At 47.9% G+C, this 8,980-nt stretch overlaps 1 long non-coding RNA gene across 1 annotated transcript; it reads left to right on the top strand.

The window, feature by feature from the left end:
- The first annotated feature begins 537 nt into the window (after positions 1-537).
- On the top strand, positions 538-4,007 carry LOC135397732 (uncharacterized). Its single transcript, XR_010423710.1, has 3 exons — positions 538-664; positions 846-944; positions 3,693-4,007. It is a non-coding gene; the product is annotated as an uncharacterized LOC135397732 (long non-coding RNA).
- The last annotated feature ends 4,973 nt before the right edge of the window (positions 4,008-8,980 follow it).

Raw genomic sequence — 8,980 nt, forward strand, 5'->3', positions numbered from 1 at the left:
CCGGGGCCACCAGCGCGTTCCAGCGCAACTTCGTGGATAACCCCTTCGGCTATAGTTGCTCGGTGTGTGATCGCTTGTGCGTAGCGACGAAAGTGAGTGCACCACCCCTCAGCTGCTGCCGCTGCTAATTCGTGTTCAATCCAAGCGTTAACCGTCCCTCAATTTTTTGCAACCCTCCGAATAAGACGTCAGGAACCACGCCTACCTTGACAAAAAGTTCCCTCATACAGCTTTCAAAAAATAAAAGAACCACATGACGAAAATCTCATGTCACAAACGTTGTCTTATGTCACAAACTTTCCAGCATAGAAACTTTCTCAGAAACATTATGTCATCCACAGTTGTTCAGTAATAGTGGACAAAAGTACAGCAAAGGGATGATGTCACCATTTTGGATTCGCCCTCAGCGTCGGGGTAAAATGCGGATATCCGCACCGGCACGGTTTTATCACATTATAACTGGCCGGGTTTCAAAACGTTTTACATCTATACCCACAAACCAGGATGTCGAGCAGATAACGGGGTGGATCCGCGGATTTCACCGCTCACACCTCTATAGTCATAGCCCAAGTGTGACGTCTTTTTCGCGTCAGCTCAAACATTGACGATGAAAATATGGAAGCAAACAGTTCAGCGAACGCTGGAGCAAGCGGAACACCTAATGGTAAATACCGAAAGTTATTTTCTTTTGCCTACTGTGCCTTGAGTATGTTTTAACTCAGGACAGACTGTGAAATTATAAGGCCGCACGGATATCTAAAACCACGCCCTGAAAGAACTTGATGCAATTATGATTATACCAGTGATGCGCTTTCCTGCTGACGCAGCCATATACTTACATACAGTCGCCTCCTGCAACTCTCCTGCAAGTTTGGAAAACCTCGAGCAAGAAGCGTGAAGGAGATCTAGAAGCATTTCTTGCCCAGTTCCCGTTGAAAAACAAGGTAAGTTCAAATGAGGCTCTTTCTCAATCTCTTGTCGGCATCACCCATTTTTGCAGCAAGGCGAGGTCGAAGTGGATGCCATTTCTAGTCACATCTGCAGCGTCCAAATGTTACATGAACCAAAGCTGTTTTTCGTCGTATAGATCGTCACATAATTATACGAGGGAATCAACGAGTTTCATGATAAATTTTGCCCTCTATCTTGTGTAAACGCGTTTGAATAAATACCAGCACTGATGCGATGTGAGTTAATGCAACTCAGCGTAAGTAGATTAGATTACATTGTATTAGAATAGGAGTGAGATGCATGATGACGATGATATGGGAATGGGAGTATTCTTCAACAGTCACCCATTTTCCCCTTGTCTAATTTCCTCGTGCTCCTAACGCTGCGCACGAATGAACTATATCCTTTTATATCGAAGCTGCGTGCGGAGTTTAGAACGTCTCGGCTGAGAAGACAGTCGCTCCCGTTCACGCGGAAACGCATGCGCGCCTTCCCTCTTTCGCTAGGCAATAATACACTCAGCCAAGTGAAGTGCCACAAATTCCTGGGTGTTATCTTGGATGCCAATCTCTCGTGGAGCGCCCATATCAGGTACCTGGAAGCGAAAGTTCAACGCTGGACCAATGTCATTTCTCACTTCGCTGGCGCTGCATGGGGGATTGATCAGGAAGCGCTCCTATCGATTTATGGGGCATTGGTTCGGGGAACCATTCTCTACAGCCTCCCAGTCTTACATGGCATCTCAAGAACATCTGAACAGAGACTTCGGTGTATGTTGGCCAGAAGCTTGAGGATCTGCCTCGGTGTACCCCGCGCCGCTGAAACGTGCATGGTGGTGGCAGAGGCCCGCGAGCTGCCAGTAGAGGTCTTACGTCTCAGAGAAACTGTGCGCCATTATCTACGTCTCGTCGCGGAACACCGTCGTCACCCCTTGGTTTCGAAGCTCAACAGGCGGAGGCAGAGCAACATTTCTCACTGCATCGCTGCTGTAAAGCCCTTGCTACCGGCTTTTGTTGGAAGCGCAGTCGTCCCCAGGTCCCCTCCGTGAGTCTTTTCGATACCTTCGATCTCCACTACCATTCCTGGGCTCAAGAGCAAGAGGGATCACGTTGCAGCACCCGTGTTGAAACCACTTGCGTTAGACATGATGCAGTGCCGTTATCCTTCGCACACTGCAGTATTCACAGATGGGTCGACCAACTTACACGGCTCCACTGCTGCCTTTACAATCCCGACTATGTCGTCGTGCCACGCATACCGTCTCTCGCACTGCACCTCATCTACGTCTGCAGAGTTGCATGCCATTTTGTTCTTCCTCAAGCACATTGCATCAGCCGCTATCAGCAGCTGGGTGATATACTGCGACTCCAAGGCAGCTCTCCAGTGTATAGCGAACATGGGTATTCGTGGATCACTTGCGCCTGTGGTGGTGGACATACTGGAGGAACTAAGCCGTCTTGAGATCAGCGGGCACTCTATCTACTTCCAGTGGGTTCCTGCCCACTGCGGCATCCGCGGCAATGAAGAGGCTGACGAGGCTGCAGCAGCTGCGTATCATTCCCGATCAAGCGTGCGGATTACCCTCCCCAAAGGCGACAGGCGAACCTTCCTAAATGATGTGGTGAGGCCTCTCGCACATGCGCAATGGTCTCGAGACGTTCCATCAAGAGTTCTGATGCGTGAAGTGGACCCTGACTTTGGCTTCACCATGCCTTCTCGTGTGCCTCGCCATTTTGCGTCGCTGATACACAGGCTTCGTCTTGGGGTTGCATTCACCCCCCATTTCAAGCATCTGATCGGCCGCTCTGACTCGATGCTCTGCTCTCGTTGTGCTGTTTTGGCGGACACCAAGCATGTGCTCCTCGACTGCCATCTATACACCTCCCAAAGAGCAGCTCTACAGTGTCGCCTGCAGTCGATCACGGCCGCACCACTCACATTGGCAACCATTCTCGGCCCTGGGTCTAACCAGACTGACCATCGTCAAGTTCTTGAGTATTTCAAGATTTTTCTGCGGGACACTGGTCTCCTGTCTACCCTATGATCTGCCTGCGTACCTGTGTGCTGTGTGTGTAGTATTTTTGTGTGCTGTGGTTTTGCCTACCGTTCTGATGTCATACTGACTCCACTGACTATCCCTATTTAGCATCGTTCATCACCTCATCATCAGGACACATCACATCCTGCCCCATTGTGCCTTGGGGTAGTGGGCCGCACCTCAAGTGGCGAATTTCCCCATTCATTGTCATTAACTTATTTGTTGTTGTTGTTGTTAGAACGTCTCAAGTAACGGGCATCATACAAATGTTCCAACTGAATTGAATTGAATTCATTTACACGCAAACTGGTGTGGGCAAACTGCGGCAAAAAGGCCAAACAGGCTTGACAGGGCCGCAGCTCCCATACCTTTGGCCAAACACTATACATGGGTACAAAAGGGGGGGAAATGGGCGCTGCAAGCAAGAAAGAAACGATGTGTAGACAACGCATAGAAAGAAAGAAAAGATGTACATGCTCGCACGACGAAACCAACACAAAACAACAACAACAACAATACATGAAGAAGTGATGATGACATGGGATGTTTCCCCGTGGTAGCCACAGGACCCTACCCCACTTCACAGTGGTTAATATGAGAGGATGAATTATGACGAACAAAAACCGAACGAAGAAATAGATTCTTAATGTTTACATTGCTTAGAGTAACGATATTAATGTCACTTGATGCCATATCATTTCAGAGAACTGGTAATCGATGTTGCACAGTGGAACTCCGTAGCCTGTTCGACAGAACGGCTGAAGAAATGGAGGGTGCTTCCGAACAATAATTGTTCACTGTACGTCGTAAAGAAAAAATATCTACAAAGGAAGTGCCAGTTTTAACACTCCTCTTATAAAACCGCAGCAAACGACAGTTATATAATGAGTCCACTTTTAAAACTTCAAATTTCGAAAACAAGTGATCCGCATGATCTGCGAAATTAAGGTCTTCAATAATACGTAGGGTCCTTTTTTGAATTTGGTCGAGTTTACATAGATTCGTTTTCGAAGTGGTGCCCCAAACAAGTATACAATAAGACAGCTGTGAAAGAAACAAAGATGGCTGTGGAACGGCCACGCCGATTCTTCGCTCTGTAGATTTGCTGTAAACCTGCATAAGTTACAGTGTTAAGCACCTTTCGTTAGACCTTTATCTTTTCCCGTACCTCAGTGACACACGGGAAAGTGCTGGTCTAGGTCACCTTCGCCTCGCCAACCGTCAAGGGAAGCGGACGCTTCGCCGGCTCCAGAGTCATTGCGGGCAGTGTCAGTTATACCTTATGGTTTTGGAATAAGCTTAGGCCGACAACAAACTGGGAAAGCTATGGATGCAAACGAGCACAGCAAAGTACAACATCCGGACGAACGTAAGTGCACTCAACAGAAACGTCCTCGCGTTGATGATGACGATGAAATTGACAATGGCAATGACAGCGCCCCATCAATTGCAAGCGACATCTCTAGTAATGAAAACAACATGGACGATGATGGTTTCATCACAGTAGTTCATAAGAAAAACCGTAAAGCGGGAATTCCCGTGATTCTCAAGCCTGTAAACCCCGAGCAGTCATTTCTAAAGGCAAACCCTAATGTGGTAGCAAAAGAGGTTCTACAAGCAACTCAAGAACGAATAAAAAAGCACAGGATCGCTACTGATGGCAGCCTTGTGATAACAGTTGCCACACTCCCAGCAGCTAAAGCCCTCTTGGCTCTGACTAGCGTCGCTAGCATCGCAGTTACTACACGAGTACCAGACTCCTATGCCAGGAACATAGGAAAGATAAGTGGAATGAGGGATCAATATACAGACGAACAGTTGCTAGAATACTTTCGCCCACTCGGAGCTATTGACGTCCGTCGACAACGGTCCTATCAAGAGACAGAAGATGGTGACTCGCAAGTGCAAAATTCGCACGCTGTCATCATAACTTTTAAATCAGAAATAAAGATGCCAGAAGAAATCCATCTTGGATTTCACACATACCAAGTTGAAGAGTATTTTACTCCTACGCAATGTTTTAAATGCCTACGTTTCGGCCACCTGGCTAGAAACTGTAGGGGGCACACACGTTGCAAGTACTGCGCCGGCCCCCACCAACACAAAGAATGTACAACTAAACGTGAAAAGAAATGTGCTAACTGCCAGGGGCCTCACACTGCCACATACGGAGGCTGCCCCAAACGAAAGATTGCTGCAAGGTCAGTCAAGCATAATGCGTATGAAGAGAAAGTAACCAGAAAAGAAATCCGAACCATGAATGCTGAGTTGGTCCATATACCAGAGACTGCACCCCCAGATATGTCAGAAGAAAACTTCCCAAATCTTCCGCGCATCTCTAAGAAACCCGAAATACAAAAGGCTAACACAAGTGGATCTCAGCCCCACCCTGCTGCAAAGCCTAAGGCAAGCGTGTGGGAAACAGAAGACACCAAGAAAAGGGCCAAAAATCCTGTGCCAGCCCCAAGACGTAAAAGGCGCACTCAACTTGAGCAACACAATACCGAGCAACAGAATACAAAGCAAAGAAGCATGCAAGACAAAGAGGCTGTAGCTTCACACGACAGCCGCCGAGATGCCCGCCAGCAAATAACCCCATTTGATGGATCCACACTGGTTATGCAAATAATACCCTTCGTAATAGCTGCACTCAAATCAGTAGTAGCCTCGCTCCCAGATGCACGGGATATCCCAGAAGTCAAGCAAGTTCTCGCACTTGAACCGGAGCTTCTCAGAGTACTCACCGCAACTCATCATGGATAAGCTCTACTCCACAGCTTTCGCCATCCAATGGAATACAAATGGACTGCAAAACAAGCTCAACGACCTAAGAAACTTTCTACATAGATACCCCGTCCCAGTCCTAGCTATATGCGAAGCAAACATCAAGGGGACCATTCGCCTGGCTAACTATGAAGTGTACTTCTCACAAGGCAACAACCCTCGTACCTTACTGGCAGTTCGCAAAGACCTCCCTTCCTGCCTCCTCTACGTCTCCAATGCATGTGATATGGAATACGTCGCCGCAAAGATCAAACTGAAAGGGAGAACAGTCACTGTTATCAGCGTTTACATACCCCCTCATTGCACAGTCTCTCTACGGGAAATAAATAACCTACTTGGGAATCTACCCTCCCATACTGTCATCTGCGGAGATCTAAACGCTCACTCACAGCTCTGGGGGGGACACAAGACAGACAGAAGAGGACGGCTAATCGAGTCCGCAATTGAGCAAAACGACCTCTGCCTGCTCAATGATGGCTCCCCAACATACTTGAAAGGACCCACCTATTCTTCTCCACTGGACCTCACCATATGCACACGTGATATTGCGTCGCACCTAGGCTGGACAGTTGACGTTGAGACAAGAGGAAGCGACCATATACCAATCCTCATCTCCTATGATGAATATAAGCCTCACAGGAGAACCTTAAGAATATACAACTGGAAAAACTTCAGACAGCACAATACAGCATCCCTCCATGAAGGACACACGTCGAAAGAATTTGCCCAGGAAATTGCAAATAACCTAAAAGCAACCAGCAAGCAGATCAACGTTCCAAAGTCGTATACAAGTATCGACATAGAGTATGAACGGCTGCGAGCAATTCGCCGCCGCGCAGAGAGAAAATACAGGAGAAACGGGGACATAAACTGCTGGATCGAAGCCAAAGCTACAAAAGCCAAAATAAAACGACACCTGAAGAAACTATCGATCAAGAGCTGGACAGACACCTGCAACAACCTGTCCCGGACAACTACCGCGAATAAGATGTGGACCATAGTAAAAAGCCTCAAATGTGTCCCCTCCCAAACAGCACCCTTCCGCACCATCTCTCTGAAAACGAACAGCACAGAAAAAGAAATTGCCAACAGTTTCCTGGCAGCCCTAAACAAGACGTCAGAGGCCTCCATAAGTGCCCTTTACCACCAGTCTCTACGGTCAGCAATTGTGGACAACAGTATGCAAGGCAAAGCCGCCCCCAAAGAACTGGAAATGGACTTTACAGTCCATGAACTTAAACGTGCTATCCAAGAAGCCTCCAACAAAAAGACAGCCCCAGGTCCAGACGGGATATCCTATAAGTGCCTAGCAAACATAGGGCCCAAAGCCATGAAGATCCTCCTCGAAATCTACAACAAGAGCTGGAGGACAGGAATCGTACCAGAAGAATGGAAAACGGCACGCGTAATTCCAGTCAGAAAACCCCTGAAGCCAAAGGAGGAAATTACCTCCTACAGACCAATCAGCCTCACAAGCTGCATTGCCAAAATCATGGAGCGAATGGTTCTGTCTCGAATACAATGGTGGTTGGAGCAAACAAACTACCTACCCGAAGAATTCGCCGGATTTAGAACATCCCGCTGTACAACAGACTGCATCACAGACCTCGTAACGGCCGTACAGCATAACAAAGCCTTGTCCATCGTCACAGTAGCAGTCTTCCTTGATATCAAATCAGCGTTTGACTCCGTCAGTCATGCCCACGTACTGCAAGCAGTAAGAAAATCAGGGCTGAATGGAAAAACATTCGCATGGCTCACCAGCTTTCTCACCGACAGAAAGGTCTTTATGGACACCAACGAAGGGAGTACACCCCCAGTCACACTTGTACAAGGAGTTCCGCAAGGAGCAGTTCTCAGCCCGACACTCTTCAATCTGCTCATGTCGGAGCTCGCCAGCTTACTACCGCCCAAAGTAAAATATACCATGTATGCCGACGACCTCTGCATATGGAGCAGTGGAAGACAGATACAGGCGATAGAAAACACACTTCAGTATGCCCTAGTAACCATCGCCATCTTCCTTGAAGAAAGAGCCATGGACCTCTCAACCAGCAAAACCGTCTACTTACCCTTTACAGGAAAACGGCTGAAAAACTTTAAACTCACAGTGGCCGGAACCGAAATAAGGCGGGTCACCAAGCACAAATACCTGGGAGTCACCATCAACAGGAATACAACATGGGGTGACCAAGTTAACCACCTGGAAAAATCCACAAGAACCTACACAAACATAATGAAAATCCTTGGCGGATACCGATGGGGTAACAACAAGGCTCTTCAAGCAATGCACCGTGGCCTCATCAGGCAAACAATAGCCTACAGCATCCCTTGTCTTCAAAATCTCTCTCCGTCTCAGGATAACAGACTGCAACGTATCCTAAGTCGCAGTCTACGCATCTGCCTGGGACTTCCTAGAACTGTCAGAACGGATATAGTACTTGCCGAAGGAAGAGAGCCACCCATCCAAACCCTTCGCAAACAAGAAACTGAGCGGCACCTTATCCGTCTCCTCACAAGACACTACGGGCACCCCCTCATCGACAAGATAAAGCAACGCACCAAATGTAGCATCTATAAGGCCATCCGATACATTGACCGCATTCTTCCTAAGCATCGTGCAAAAAGACACTATCAGGACACGGCCCCCTGGCTCCTACTCCCACCAAAGATCTCCACTGAAGTACCAGGGATTGACAAGAAAAACGAAACACCACAAGTGGCCCTAAAAGCACTAGCCATTTCACATATTGAAGAAAACTACCCGGTAGCAATGCAGGTGTATACCGACGGTTCCACATCGAAAAACAGATCATCCAGTGCTTTCGTAACCGACGGCATAACAAAAGCGTACAGGTTGTCCCACAAGACAACATCCACAGCAGCAGAGCAACATGCAATTTTGAAAGCTCTACGCCACATCAGAAAATCCCAAGCCGGGACATGGGTAGTGTGCTCCGACTCCAGAGCGGCCCTCTACTCCATCCAAAAGCAGGACCCACAAGACCGTATTGTCTACAACATCATGAAGGCGCACAGCGAAGCCGAAGCCTTAGGACACAATATATCACTCCAATGGATACCGTCTCACTGCGACATCTCCGGAAATGAATGCGCAGACAGAGCTGCAAAGGAAGCCCTTAGCAAAAGTAGGATATCTACAATCCCCTTTACAAAGTCAGATGCCAAGAGCCTTCTTCGTAAAAG

The sequence above is a fragment of the Ornithodoros turicata genome, chromosome 6 (genome assembly GCF_037126465.1).
Source record: "Ornithodoros turicata isolate Travis chromosome 6, ASM3712646v1, whole genome shotgun sequence".
Taxonomy (NCBI): Eukaryota; Metazoa; Arthropoda; class Arachnida; order Ixodida; family Argasidae; genus Ornithodoros; species Ornithodoros turicata.